Raw genomic sequence first — 15,887 nt, forward strand, 5'->3', positions numbered from 1 at the left:
TATCTGTACATTCATTGCCCTCATCATTCTCAAAACATTTGCTCTCCACATAAGCCCCTGGCGTCAGGTCCTCATTTTCCCCCTCCTTCCCTGCTCCCGACTCCCTCATGAGCCCTTGATAATTAATAAATTATTATTTTGACATATCTTTCCCTGTCTGACATCTCCCTTCACCCACTTTTCTGTTTTCCGTCCCCTAGGGAGAAGGTCACATGTAGATCCTTGTAATTGGTTCCTTCTTTCCAACCCACGCTCCGTCTACCCTCCCTGTATCACCACTCACACCACTGGTCCTGAAGGGATCCTCCGCCCTGGATTCCCTGTGTTTCCAGTTCCTCTGGTCTAGCTAGATTTGCGAGGTAGAATTTGGATCATGATAGTGGGGTGGGGGGAGGAAGCATTTAGGTACTAGAGAAAAGTTGTATTTTTCATTGTTGCTACATCGCACTGTGACTGGCTCATCTCCTCCCCTAGACCCCTCTGCAAGGCAATTTCCAGTGGCCGACAAATGGGCTTTGGGTCTACACTCTGCACTCCCCCCATCATTCATTATAGTAAGATTTTTTTTTTTTGGTTCTGATTATGCCTTATACCTGAGCCCTTTGACACCTCATGATCACATAGTCTGGTGTGCTTCTTCCATGTAGACTTTGTTGCTTCTGAGCTAGATGACTGCTTGCTTACCTTCAAGCCTTTAAGATGTTATACCTTTTGATAGCTGGGCACCATTAGCTTGCTTTGCCACATTTGCTTATGCACCTTTTGTCTTCAGTGATCGTATCATGGAGGTGTGCAAACAATGATATGATTTTTTGTTCTTTGATGCCTGATAACTGATCCCTTTGGCACCACTATTTAGCTTTGAGGGGTAAAGACTTTGGAGGGAATTCTTGTTTATTTGTTTGTTTTTAAATCAGTATTATATGTATATATGTGTATATATACATTTACACACATATACATATATAACAAAATCCATTTCAACAAATTGAATACAAAATAATATCCTGTTAAACCTTCCATTTTTTGCCCTCTGCCCACCCCATTTCTGCTGTTCCCTTTTTCCACTATCATCTCTGGCCTCCTTGTAATCATTAAAGCCATTTTTATTGTGTTAAAATCATGTTCCATCTTTTTTCATTTTTCCTTATAACAATGGTGATATTTAATATTTATCTTTGTATGATTGGCTGAGTTTGCTAAGCATAATGTTCTCTAATTTTGTTCATGTCTTGCAGTATTTAAGAGAGATGTTACTGTTTTCTAATGATGCTAAAAATTCCATAGTATGAATGTACCAGAGCTTGTTTATCCATTCTTATATAATTGGGATTTTTGGTTGTTTCCATGCTTTTGCTATTGTGGAAGTTGCCAGAATAAACATGTGTTGTAATCTTAATTGCTTTAGGGTATATACCTAGTAGAGAGGTTGCTGGATCATAAGGTACTTGTATTTGCATTTGCTTAAGGAAATGCCATATTAATTTCTGTAGTGATTATACAATTCTACAGTCCCTCCAGCAAAGTAAAAACATTCCTATCTCTCCAAATCATCTTCAGAATTTATTTTCTGTTTGACTGAATTTTGCCCAAAATTTTAATGTAAAGTGATATCTTATTGTTGTTTTAATTTGTATTACTTATGACATGAAAATGTCTTCATATGTTGTTGGTCACCTTTGGTAAATTGTCTATTCATGTCTTCTGCCCATCTCTTGATGAGAATATTTTCATTTTTCTTATTAAATTTTTCATTTTTCTATAGATTTTGATTAGCCCTTTATCTGATATATTATTATTGAATGTATTTTTCCAATCTGTGGGTTCTCTTTTGATGAAATCTTTTGATGTGCATAAAATATGGTATTTTTATTAGATCTCAATTATTTATTTTTTCTTCTATAGTGTGGATATTTTTCATTATGTTCAGTAGTGTTTATGCCTTGCATTAGGCATCTTAGGTTTGTTCCTGTTTTTATATTGATGGCCTTAGTAATTTTGTGATTTATACTGAGGTCTTTGGTCCATCTTGAGTTTGTTATTATACATGGTGTGAGGTATGGGTCCTGTTTCATTCTTTTGTAGCTAAAAATCCAGTTTTTCCAGCACACTTATTGAAAAGGATAACTCTTGCTCTTTTAATGTGTGTTAATCCCTTCACAATTTGGTGTACTTGGTTGTATTTCTGGGTTCTCAATTTGAATCCATTTGCCTTCATATCTACTATTGTACCAGTGCTAGGCTATTTAAATTACTATAGCTATATAGTAGGTTTAAAGACCTGGGAACAAAAAACCTTTTGCTTTGTTTTTATTTTTTAATAGTGTTTTATTTATCCTAGGTTTCTTTTCTTTCCATATAAAGTTGGTGAGATAGCTAAGGTTTATTGTGCCAACCTGGCCAGTAAACACATGTGGGCCTAATTGAAGGGCAGAGAGATAAATGGCTTGGTAAGCCTTGCCTTTCAAATTCTCGGGTCTCTTGTTTTCTGATGGTCAGACCAGGGTACTGCTGCCTTAACCAGTTCCTTGCTTCCGCTGGTAAAGCTCACTTCCTGCAAGATATCCCCGAGGAAGGCCACGTGAACCTGCCCCGATGCAGCCTTGGCTGTTGGAGCAGCCATGTGGAGACCCCTGCCAGCACTGAAATGCTTACAAGTTCACTGATTCGGCTTTCCTCCTGCAGTTGGTTTCATAGTGTGTGTTTTGTGAGATTGAGGAGAACTTCATACATTGGTGTCAGACATACGCACTAGTGTTGGACTTATGGATTGGACAGCACTGGATTTAGATGGTTTCTTAATGTACACTTACTCTTTGTATAAAACTCTCATCATATATATATGTGTATATATATATATATATATATATATATATATATATATATATATATAGTTTCTGTGGATTTGTTTCCTTAGTTTACTCAGACTAACACATCTTGTGAGTGGGGTACTGGTGATACAAATAATCAGATGGAGAGTAGATGTTTGTTTGACTTTACCCTCATGGTATTTTTTCTTTGTCTAGCCAGATGTCAGGTAAAACCACACTGTTTACTTGGTTGTTTTCTGGGGGGAAATATGGGAAGTATGAAAATAGGAAGCTTGTAAACCCACTTGCTTTCAGCCATTACAATTTGATCTTTAGATGGGTTTAGGCCATGCCTGCAAAGAAAGCTTTGAAAGGATATGTCCCACCCAGTGCTTTGGAGTATTCAGGAACCAGTGGTCTTTGTCAGATGCTAGAAAAAATGGTACTGTGAAGAAAACTCCTCTCTAGGACTGAATGTTAAAGGGAGCGTGTGAGTAGGTTGAGATGCTTGCTAGGTGACCACCTGGATCTACCTGTTGAGTGGAAGTGGGAGAAATGCAGCAATAAAGAGACGGGTTGAGTTTGGCCACTGACACCTGTTGACTTGGTTTATAGGAAAAAGAGAAGTCACGAGTGGGTTGACTGGTCTAATGTTCATGGCCTAGCATGAGGAGGGTAGGCTTGTTGAGTATTGGTGAGAGTCCATGGTCTAAAGGCCTGGGGAGGCTGAGTGAGGCAGCCCACATTGAGTTGACCAGAACCCAGCCAGATGAAGAGTTGATAATTCATTTTCCCATTTAAAAAATAAATAGTGCTGATATTTGCATCAGAATTGCATTGAATATGTAAAGGAACTTTGGTAATAATGACATTTTTACAATATTGCATCTGTCTATACCGAAACATGGAAACCTAATCCATTTGTATAAGTTCCTTGCAGTTTCCTGAATAAGTATTTTCTCATTTTTATACAGGCCTTTTGTTACTCTTACTTTAATAAAATTTAATCCTAAATATTTTATCTTGTCTGTTACTATTATAAATGGTATTGGTAGTTTGCTATCTTTTTCAGTATCTTCATTCTTAGTATACAAGAACACAACTGATTTAAAAAAAATTTTATTAGGGGCTCATACAACTCTTATCACAATCCATACATATACATACATCAATTGTTTAAAGCACATCTGTACATTCTTTGCCCTAATCATTTTCAAAGCATTTGCTCTCCACTTAAGCCCTTTGCATCAGGTCCTCTTTTTTCCCCCCTCCCTCCCTGCTCCCCCCTCCTTCATGAGCACTTGATATTTTATAGATTGTTATTTTGTCATATCTTGCCCTATCCGGAGTCTCCCCTCCCTTACCCTATCTAGAGTCTCCCTTCCCCCCCATTCTCTGCCTTCCGACTCCCAGGGAGGAGGTCACATGTGGATTCTTGTAATCAGTTCCCCCTTTCCAACTGATTTCTAATAGCCTGTTGTACTTCCAAAATTTTCAAATTGTCTCACCAATTATTTATTTGAATCGTTGGGTATTTTATTGTGTTAGTCTGAGTAGACTAGACAATCAAATCCACAGAAACTCAATGTGTATAAGAGAAAGTTTTATCTAAAGGATAATTGCATGTTAAGAAAGCATCCTAATCCAGTTCAGTCCAAGCCCACAGGTCTGATATTAGCCCATATGTCCGATACCAATATATAAAGTCTTCTTCAGACTCACGAAAGACACATGCAATGACGCTGAATGCTGGAAGATCACAGACCAGTGGGTGGGATGTCTTGTAGATCCAGTGGCATTTTAAGAATCTCAGAGCTGGCAGGGTTCTCCACGTGGCTTCTCTAGGTCTTGGGTTCTGGGTACATCAGTGTAGGTCCATGTGGCTTCTCCTCAGGGATGTCTCGCAGGGAAGCAGCCTTGTCAGTAGACACTCTCTAAGGAAGTGAGCTGAGAGAGGGAGAGAGTCTCCCACCTCCGAGGAGGAAAATACAGGAGTTCCCAAAATTCTCAGCAGAAGGTCATGCCCACATACTTTGGCTGTAACCCTATTGACAGACTAGACTCCACCCCTTCACTCTTAATCCTCTCAAGCCCCAAATTGACACCAGATTATGTAACTACCACATTTATATATATGATTATGTTGTCTGCAAATAAAGAGACATTTATTTCTTCTGTGCTTATGTGGATACTTTAATTTCTTTTTGGTGTCATATGGATCTAGCTAAAACTTTCAGAAGGGAATCTTGCCAGTTTCCATTTGAAGAGGAGATGATTTCAATTTCTCTCCATCCAGTGACAAACAGGCTATTTGTTTCACATATATGGCTTTTATTACATTGAGCATGTTTCCTTCTACACCAATTTTGTTGGGTGTTTTCATCAGGATTGTACATTGAATTTTATCAAATGCATTTTCTGCATTGATTGATAGAATCATATGCTATCCCTTATTTATGTGGTAAATTATATTGATTGTTTTCCTTATATTAAACCAACTATTGCGCGGTACAAATCCCACTTGATCATGATGTATTATTATTATTTTTTTATGTTTCATTGAATTCAATTGGGTAGTCTTTTATTAAAGAACTTGACATCTGTATTCATCAGAGATATTGGCCTGTACTTTTCAATTCTGGTGATGTCTTTGCACAGTTTAGGAATCAGAATTATACTTGCTTCATAAAATGAGTTTGGTAGTCCATTTTCCATATGTATATTTTGGCATAGTTTATATAAAATTGGTATTAAGTCTTCTCTAAATGTTGGAAAGAATTCCCCAGTGAAACCATCTTGACACAGATTTTTTTTTTTAAAGATCATTTTTATTTGGAGATCTTACAGCTCTTATAACAGTGCATACATCAATTGTATCTAGCATATTTGTACATATGTTGCCATCCTCATTTTCTAAACATTTACTTTCTATTTGAGACTGTGGTATCAGCTCCTCTATTTTCCCTCCCTCCTCACTCCTCCCACTCTCATAAATCATTGATAAATTATAAATTATTATTATTTTCATATCATACACTGACTGTTGTCTGTCATCACCCACATTTCTGTTGTCCACCCCCCTCGTGGTCAGAGGACAGGCGTACATGTCCATCATTGCAATGGGTTTCCCCTTCTTTCCCAACTCCCTCACATTCCCCCTCCCCTGCAGACTTTTTAATATTGGATTTTTTTAATGACTAGAATGATTTCTTTTTGTGCTAGAGGCCTGTTGAAATTTTTATATCATTCTGTAGTAATTTGGTAAACAATTCATTTCTAGAAATCTATCTATTTCTTCTAGATTTTCAAGTTTCTTTGAATACAGTTTTTTCATAATGTGTGATTTTATTTTTTATCACATTTGGTTGTATTCTAATATCATCCCATTCACTTCTTATCTGTGGAAATTTCTATGCTATTTTTATAAATTTTGCTTACATTTTTATTATCTCTTTATGAGTCAGCTACCAGGGATTTACTGAAAATCTGTAATCCTATATGTACAGATCTACCTTCTATCAGTTCGTTGTACTGTGCTGACTTGTAAGATGTTATGATGCTGGAAGCTATGTTACTGGTATTTCAAATACCATCAGGTCAACCCAAGTTAATAGCTTTCATCAGACCTTCCAGTGTAGGTACAGGCTCTCTACTTCAGAGTAATAACTACTGAAAACCTTGTGGATAACAGTGCAGCATTGTCAGATACTGAAGGCCCAATGAGTAATAGAAGTGGAGCATTGTTAAATAAAGTTCCAGAAGAAGAATCTCTCTGATTGAAAGGCACTCAATATATGGCTGAGGAAGATCTGCCTTCTCAAAGTAGAATTTATCATAAAGACGTGAATGGAACAAAGTCTGTTGTGAGTAAAATCTTCATTTATTGAAAACTAGGGCATGAATAAAATGAGAAGAAACAGCTGAAAAAATCTATTAATAGTCAGAACTTGGAATGCACAAAGTATGATTCTAGGAAAGTTGGAAGTTGTCAAAAATGAAATGGAATTCATAAAGATCAATGATTTTGAATTATGGTGCTGGCAAAGAATATTGAAAGTGCCATGGATTGCTTAAGAACCAACAACTCTCTCTTGGAGTAAGTACAGTCAGAAATGCTCCCTAGAAGCAAAGGTGGTGAGACTGTGTCTCGTACATTGGGTAGGCTGTCAAGAGAGATCATTCCCTAGAGAAGGATATTGTGCTTTGTAACTTAAAGGGCAGTGAAAAATAAGGTGACCCTGGACAAGATGAATTGACACAGTGGTTGTAAGTATGGGCTCAAACATAACAACATTTGTGAAGATGGCACAGAACTGGGTCATGTTTTGATTTATTGTACTTAGTATTGCTATGAGTAGGAATCTAACAAACAGCTAACCAGGCACCTTACAAACACCAACAAATTACAGTAATATACACATTTTCTTCATTTCATTTACTTCTAAATGTTTATCTTACTTTCTCTTAGAAAGTAATGAATATTTCACCTTTTTCAACCCAAATTCTTTGGGTATGTGTTTAAAATTTTTAAAAAAAGTTTTGTTTAATGTATGATGTCAAGGTTCTTTTGTACTGTATTTGACTTTAAGTTTCAACTTGGCATGGGGAATTGAATGCCTCTTTTCACCATCACAGTGGGTTATTTTTATATGTACTGAATATCCTAAGCAGAAACCATTTTTACTATATCTCATAAATTCTTTCATCATGCCTCACCATTGTCTTGACCTTATCATCTCTCCAAAATGTTTGTAGCTGTTATCTCATATCTCTTGTTTTACTTATCTACTATATGTCACTTGTTCTGCTATAATATTTATGAAAATAGAAAAACAAAAGAACTTGTAGCTATGTAGGAATATGAACTGGAAAATAAAGTTCAGAAGTAAGATTCCAACTACAATATTGAAATTAAGATCAGTCTGGAAGTAAGAATCAATTATTAGCTTAGTCCAGAAGCCATCAACAAAACTGAAGCTCATTCAGATATTCTATGATAGTTAAAGATTTAATATGATGTTTAATAATATATGATAGTTAAAGATTTAATTTAATTTGTTTTGTTTCTTTTCTAGAAAGTAGATGATTAATTTATAAGGTACAACTTATGAAAATTTCTCAAAATGAAATCATGGAATGTCATCAAATTTGAATGTTATAACCTTTTATATAAGTCAAGCCAGATCACAGCCATCTGTGATCATGGGTTATTTTCAAAATATGCCATAGGTGCCATCTCAACTATAGCAAAGCTAAGATTTCTGAAGAATTGTAATATCATTTCTCCTGGTTAATATATAGTATGCAACAATGCTTTTGAGTTCAATAGTATTACTTGGGATGAATATAATTAATCATTTTGTTACAACACTCTACAATGCTCATGAATAAGTGTGTTTCACTGATTTTTTGGTTACTTTTATGCTGCATAATATATAAGTATATATTTTAATGAAAATGGAAATGGCAGAACACAATTAAATCCAACCATTTCCACAGGTAAAATTCAGCGACATTGATCACACTCTCGAGTTCTGTAGCCATTCTCATCTCTCTTTTCTAACTCATTCCTCTCCTGTATCATAAACTCAGTGCCACTGCCGTCTAAGCTTCTTCTATGACCTTCCATTTGCTGTTGTCAATTTTATCCCACATATACAAGTATTTAAAAGACCACAGTACTCAAGACAGTATGCCTGTTGCTTTTACAGTTTATTTGACATGCTGAAATAAATGGATTGTATGATCTATGATACAGAAGTAGGAGACTGATATGCCCCAGGATGTCATGGGGCGAGCCAGCGTCCTTACATATGTCTAATGGAGAGATGGCTGTTCATTGACCCCTTGAATTATTATAGTGGTTCATTATTGCACAGCTTAAAAAAGAAGAACTTTCATGGAAAAAAACCTGTGTAGAATGGTTATGAAAAGCACACCTAGATCTCTGTGTGTTTCCCAGTGAAAGAGTCTTTGATCCATCAGGAACTTTTTGAAACGTTAAGCCTTTTCCTAAAAAGTATAATGTAGAAACTAAAAGTATAATGTAGAAAAATTAAAAAGCATTTGTTAAACACAGCTCACCGAGAGATAAACAAATACTAAAATTTAATTGAAGATTTCAGGAAGTCTTTAAAAAGTTGACTTTGAAAAGATTTTTTTTCTTCTTTTAAAATTAGTTTGGATTGAATACATTTTTCATATCATTTCATATTTCAGTCACTTCAAGTAGAATATACAATTGCTACTACAATCAGTTTCCAATCATTCTTTTTCTTCAAGGACACCTTGACATCATCTCCCTGTTATGCCAGCACTCCCACTGTATACCTTCCCTGCTGAAAGCCCTTATTATACTTGCTGCCCCCATAGGTCCATCAATCTTGGGTTTCATACCCTGAGCACTGGAAAAGCACATAACACTTCTTCAAGAGGTGTTAAGTCCACTGAAATAACAGCTCTGTGATACACTCTAATATGAACAACAACAACAACAAAAAGCAAAGAAAACAATAAAAATCCAAAATACAGAAAAATCTGGAAACCAGATCAGGTCCAGCCCTCATCATAGGGGGTGATCTACTGACAAAATTGTAACTGTTCAGGTCAGATTTATGCCTTTGATCTCTGATACTCATCTCTCCAGTGCACTCTGTTTAGTGGCCACTTTGCTCCCATCCCTCAATTTTAGACAGGTGTTCTCCGGCGGTTTATTTCCTAGGTAGTTCCACAAATGAATCTTGGGCTCCCACTGTCATCCATCACCTTCAACACACCAGATACAATTTAGTATTTGATACTGATTCCTTCTTTGACTTTAGATTATATGGATTTCAATTTTTCATTGACTGATGATGGTATGCTTCTTAGTTGACTTGTGTCGACTTACTTGAGCTCTCACTTAAATGACTGCTTGTTTAGAGCCAGTCTTTCAGACCCCAGACACTATTTTATCTGATAACAAGGCACCATTTAAAATTTCCATCACCTTTTGTTATAGCACCCTTATCTTCTGTGTTCCTTTACTGAGGGGTGGTATGCCTTATGTCAATTCTGCCTACCCACTGAATGCCATTAAAGACCCTCCCCATCTAATGTTCCCAAGAGCATCTTTTGTCTCTCCTCCCCCCCACCTGGAGGTCAACCTCCCTCCCCTCCCCTCAACAGACATGAACCTATGTTCCCCCAAACTTGACTGCTCCCTCTCCCCTCTCCTGGGCTGCCCCTCCTATCAGTAAGCCTCATCCCTCTGACAGGGACACTGAAAAAAGTGTTAATTATACATATTTCTAGTTGTGTTTTTATATGGGGAAAAAGACAGGGATATAATCTCATACTAATGATGCAGTCTGAATGAAAGAATAAATGTGTAAATCAGGAGCTGGAAGAAATGTATTGTAAGTACAATGTACAATGTGAAAATGGTACAGCAAGAAATCAGATTTTATAATGGAAGTTCACATACCACTGTGTTTGGATTTTTCTTCTTATAGAATATTGAAAATGTACCCAGTATAAACCCATTGAGTAACATAACAAGAGATAGGATTAGATCAATCCAGTGTCAGTGTAGAAGCCATACTGAAGACTTAAGAAACCCAAGACTTTCTGAAAGTCTGAGATGAGCATTTCCAAGAAATAGAGTAGATGTAAGACCACAGGATTCTGTAGATGTTAGTAGTATGCCTTTGTCTGGTATACCATTACTAAATAACTTGTCCCACTCTGTCGACTATGTTACTACTCTCTTGAAGAAAACTTTCGATGTACACAAGTGTTTTACTTTTTAGTAGGTCCCACTTGCCTATTTTATATCCCTCTGGGAGTATATCCCTCTTTATGCCCAATAGCCCATGTATTCCCTGTGCTAAGGTTCTTAGTTTTGTCCCAATGTTCTCATTGATGATCCTGATAGTTTTGGGATTTACCTCAAGGTCTGTGATCTACCTTCAACTTGTTATTGTTTATTGAGTGAGATAAGGGTCTTGTTTCATTCTTCTGCAAGTTGATATCCAGTCTTTTCAGCACTATTTGTTGAAAAGGGCACCTCTTTCCTATTTGATATATTTTGGGCCTGTGTCAAATCAGTCGTTTGTATGCTGCTATTATAATTTCTGGATTTTCTGTTCTTATCCATTTGTTCAATTCTCTATCATCATACCAGTACCAGGCTCTTTTGACAACTGTGGCTGTACAATGTTTTCAAGTTATGTAATTCCAGCCCTCTCACTTTATTCTTCTTGAGTTCTTTGCCAATTCTTGACTTCTTCCTTTTTCATATGAAGTCTGACCTGTCCACATGGGGACCAACCAAGAAGGGAATAGAACAGACAAGTGATGGGAGTGAAACCACAAGGTCCCTGAGGAATCCAGATTGTAGACTTCTGACTTGGGCCTGAACTTGGCACCCTATCTGAACTGGTTGGAGGTTACTCACAAAGGGGCCACAATGCAAGTCTAAAGGTGTCACAGGGGGATGGAAGGGTGAGCAGGGGCACTAGACTGCTCCATCCCTGACAGCAGGAATAACAATGGGGACTTTTAGGATGCATGACTTGTGGAAAAGAATGCTGAAGACTAAAATGGGTGTGTGCTGTTACATGGGGCCCAGCATATGTAACCCTGAAAGAAATGGAGACTAGACTGGTAGTTTATAACATTCTCTCTATTTAACAGGGAGATAATCAACTGTTCAATGTCAGGATCCCTATTAGACTTGTGACTAATTGTATGTTCTCTTTTTTCTTTTTTTTACTTGGTCTTTATCTATACAAGATAGGCAGGAGAGGCAGTCTTACGGAGACAGCATCTTGTCTGATGGTCCTGATGGGCATGGGAAGGAAGGAGGTGAGGGGAGTTGATCTGTAAGCCAATAATGATAGGCACAGGAGACTAGTAGGTGTTCTAAAATTGATGCCAAGGAGGGTGGAGCTTTCCTGATGGTGTTTGATCAATTGAGATGTATTGAAGAGGAATTAATGAGAGCTAAACATTATAGTGAGGCAGGATGTTAAAAAAGGAAATAATAAAAATATGTATATATGTATATAAGCAAATATATGTGTATTTGTTTATATATGTATATATGAGCAAATGCAACAGGGAAGCAGATGAACTTTGGGCCTGTACTTAAATCTTACCTCAACACAAGAGCAGTTTGTTCTAATAATGTGGTATTGGATGATATTCACCTCTCTAATATAACCAATGAAGACAAAATAAGCATAAGCAAATGTGGTGAAGAAAGTTGATGGTGTCCAGCTCTCAAAAGGTATAGCACCTGAGGTCTTAAAGGCTTGATATTAAACAAGTGGCGATCTAGCAGGCAAGCAAAAAAGCCCACATTGAAGAAGCACACCAGCCTGTGTGATCATGAGGTGTCAATAGGAATAGGCATTAGAAGTTCAGAAACAAGCAACCAAATTGTTGTGAAGGGGCATGAACATAGTGGAGACCCAAAACCCACTTGTAAAATAATTGGACAGTCCCTCTCAGAGGGGCCACATGGAAGGGATGATAAAGCCAGGGCACAGTATAGTACTGATGAACCATAAAACTATCCTCTAGTTCTTTAATATTCCCTCCCTTTACTATTATGGTTTTTTTTTTACCTCATTAACCATGTTAGATTTGCATATGCTCATTTGTATATTTAAGGTTATTTGGGACATGACAGACAAGATAGATAATGCTTCAGAAACAGTAACAGGAGCAATGGTTTCCTGAGGGTACGGAAGAGAGGAGGTGAAAAGGGAGGAATAGGGAGTAGATAGCATTGATGACCGTACAACCCCACTTGATGGTTTCAAACAACAAAATTATATGTGACTAGATATATTGGATTATGTGAGATATGGCAAAAAAACCCAACAACCCCCAAAAAATTATATGAAGAAAAATAAAAATAAGCGTTCTTGGGGAGTAGAGAGGGAGAGGAAGGGGAAAGAGGGGACCTGATACCAAGGAGTACAAGAAGAAAAAAAATGTTTTGGAATTGATTGTGGTAGCAATCATACAGTATACTTGAAGTCATTGTACTACCAAATGTTATGATATCTGCAATATCTCCCAATAAAATGATAAATAAAGTTAAAAAAACACACTAGCAAAAATTATAGAAGAAATCGCACAAATGGAAAAAAAGGTATAACACTATACAGTACAATTGTAAGTGATTAATATAGAGTTAAATAAAAAGATATGTTATTCTTAAGGTTGTATTTATTTCATATGGACCATGGTGATTTAGAAGAAAATGAAGGAAACCCCTAAAGACAAACAGATTGAAAGACATTCTGCATTTATTTTGGTTACTTAGGAGCTTCAGTCAGAGGATATACATATGAATGAGACTATTAGATCTTGTCTAGATAGAAGAAGCACTGATCAAAAATTAAATTAGAGAACCTCTAGATTTTAAAAAAGGAGTATGAAGAAGAGACTTGGAGGATATTTAGAGAAATAGGTAGAGGATCAAAGAGCGTGTCAACCAGGGTAATAGTGATGGATTGTAAATAGTTTAAATCATACAAGGACTAAAAATAACCCATTGCAAAACACCTCTATTTTAGAACCTTCCTTTGCGTCACAGTTGTAAATGAAAGAACTCAATGGAGCAATTGAAGTACAGCCTGGTGTTCAGGACTAGTTGACCTATAATTAAACTAGAAAACCACTTAAGCCTGTTTACCGCTCGTGATCTAGGTGCCAAATATGGGAGAGAAACATTGTTCCAACTTAATTCTCTAATTTACCTCTCTACTTGATCTACATGGGTTCTAATCACATTTTGATGGCTACACAGACAATATTCATGATTGAAGGGTTTCTTACGGATATTCACAAGATGTAATGCCAGAAAGAAAATCTCCAGTAGTGTTTTACTAGGACAGATTATAAAGTTTCTCGTCTGCTAATAAATATGCAAAGAGGCACCCAATTAAGTCTTAACCCAAAGACACGTGGCTCATGCTATCTGTGTAGCAAACCCAACTTCCTGAATTAAGGGCCCAGAGGCACCCCACTACTGTAAGCCTTAATCCAATATCACTGAGCTTCACTTTGTACAGTCCAACTTCCTCAATTAAATGCCAATAGGCACCCTGTTCCACAAGCTAGCTTCCTGCTCATAAGCATTGCCCTTGCTTGATGTGTTGGCAAGTCCATCAATCTGTTCTATCCTCTGGTGCTGCTGCTGCATCTCTGATGATGTAGCTGTCATCTAGATCCAGAAGGTTCACTGTCCAGGATCTCAGGTCCAGAAGACATACACCACTTCTGGTCCTTGCTGGTAATGAGAACCCTTATCCTGCTTCTTAGAGGGCTCATTTTATACACTGCAGGAAGCCACTCCAGGGAATTCTGTTTTCAATTATTCACAGGTCAATCCTATAAGTACCTTCTCCCACTTTCTTCCCAGACTCATGCAAGAAGGGATCTTTTGTGGGAGTTAGAGACTTTGGCTGGAAGAGGCATGTTAAATAATTCACTGTCCCTACAAACATTGTACAGAAAGAAGATACAACTATTGGAACAGGTTTGAGCACAAGACAGCTTTGAGGAGCAGCAAACAAGCAAAAACTAATATAAAGGGAGAAATAATGTAGATGGATACAAATTCTATTAAATTCTGCTTTAATGTTGTAGGTTCTAGGAGCATTATATAATGTGATATACTAAAAAATTCAACATAAATTAAAACCAATAATATTAATTTGTCTATTTGTTCTGTAATTAAATGCTGTACGTCATGACTTGGATCTTGATTTATTTCCCCCAAAATTTATCTGAGCAACAGAAGTATTCACTTTGAAAAATCCTTGAGCATTGATTTTAGCTTCAGTTATTATTATTGCTCATTACTTCATCGACCTCAACACTTCTTTCTTTAGCGTTAGGAACTGAAATAGTATGAAAGTATTATTAAACTTTAATAATTGTCTTAGGGGAATTAAAGGAAATCTTAAGTTCATCAAAGTCTCAAGCCCCCAAATTACATTATTAGTTTATAAGTTAGTTTTTTCACCTCCCTAGATATGTTTCATCAGCATTCACTGTTTATAGCAAAGAGAAGTACTTTGTAATACAGAAAAATATAATTAAACTCACTGCTATTGAGTTGCTGCTGACTCACAGCAGTTACCAATCTTTAAAGGAGTCGAAAGCCTTTTCTTACCCCCTGGAGAAAATGGCTTGTTTTGAATGGTAAGTCACAATTCACATCTCAAGGCATCTCATTATGTTACCAAGTTTTCTCTGAATTAGAGTGTAAATAAACAAGGACACATCTTTTCATAACCAAAATTACGTGTGTATTACTAAACAGATTTCTTCCTCTTTCTTCTAGGGCTCCCTCTTACTATGTCTTGTTTCTGTATAAACAAAGTATAAAAGCAAATATTTTGCACACTCAATCAAAATTTACGTATTTTGAATATCATGCTAAACGTTTCAGGTACACATTATTAAAATAATCCATTTCCATTTACTTAACCTACATTTACAAAAACCTTGGTACAGATACAGTCAAGTATGTTAGTAACCATTCTACATTAGGGAAGGAAATTGAGATGGCAAGTGAATTCTTACCAGTTGACCCTTCAGATTTGGCCACAACCCAAGGTAATTTTATAGTGAAGTTTCTGCTCCAATCCTAGAGTTTATTTTAATGTACACAGTGTTTCTTTAAAACAAACAAAATAAAACAGAACAAAAAGTTTAATACTTATTGTTTCAACAAAATTATTTCTTAACAAATCAAATAAATAGATTTGTGCTGATCAAGAATTTACACTGATCACCACTAGGGGAATCCAACATGGCCATGCAGTTGAAACTCTGTTAATGTCTCTTGCAAATAAACTTTGAAAACAGCAAATAACTTTCAGCAACCTGAGCTCCAGAACTCCCCTGGGAAACAGAAACATCTGCTAACTACATCTAGGACATCAGAGAGAGAAATAGACACAGGAAATCCTATAAAAAGGATTCTGTGCTGCCCTGTTGGACACCAGTGGAGGTGCTCCTGACTCTCTGGATTTCGATGGTGAACTGATGACCCACTCATTCTCACCTGCC

The sequence above is a fragment of the Tenrec ecaudatus genome, chromosome 11 (assembly GCF_050624435.1).
Source record: "Tenrec ecaudatus isolate mTenEca1 chromosome 11, mTenEca1.hap1, whole genome shotgun sequence".
NCBI lineage: Eukaryota > Metazoa > Chordata > Mammalia > Afrosoricida > Tenrecidae > Tenrec > Tenrec ecaudatus.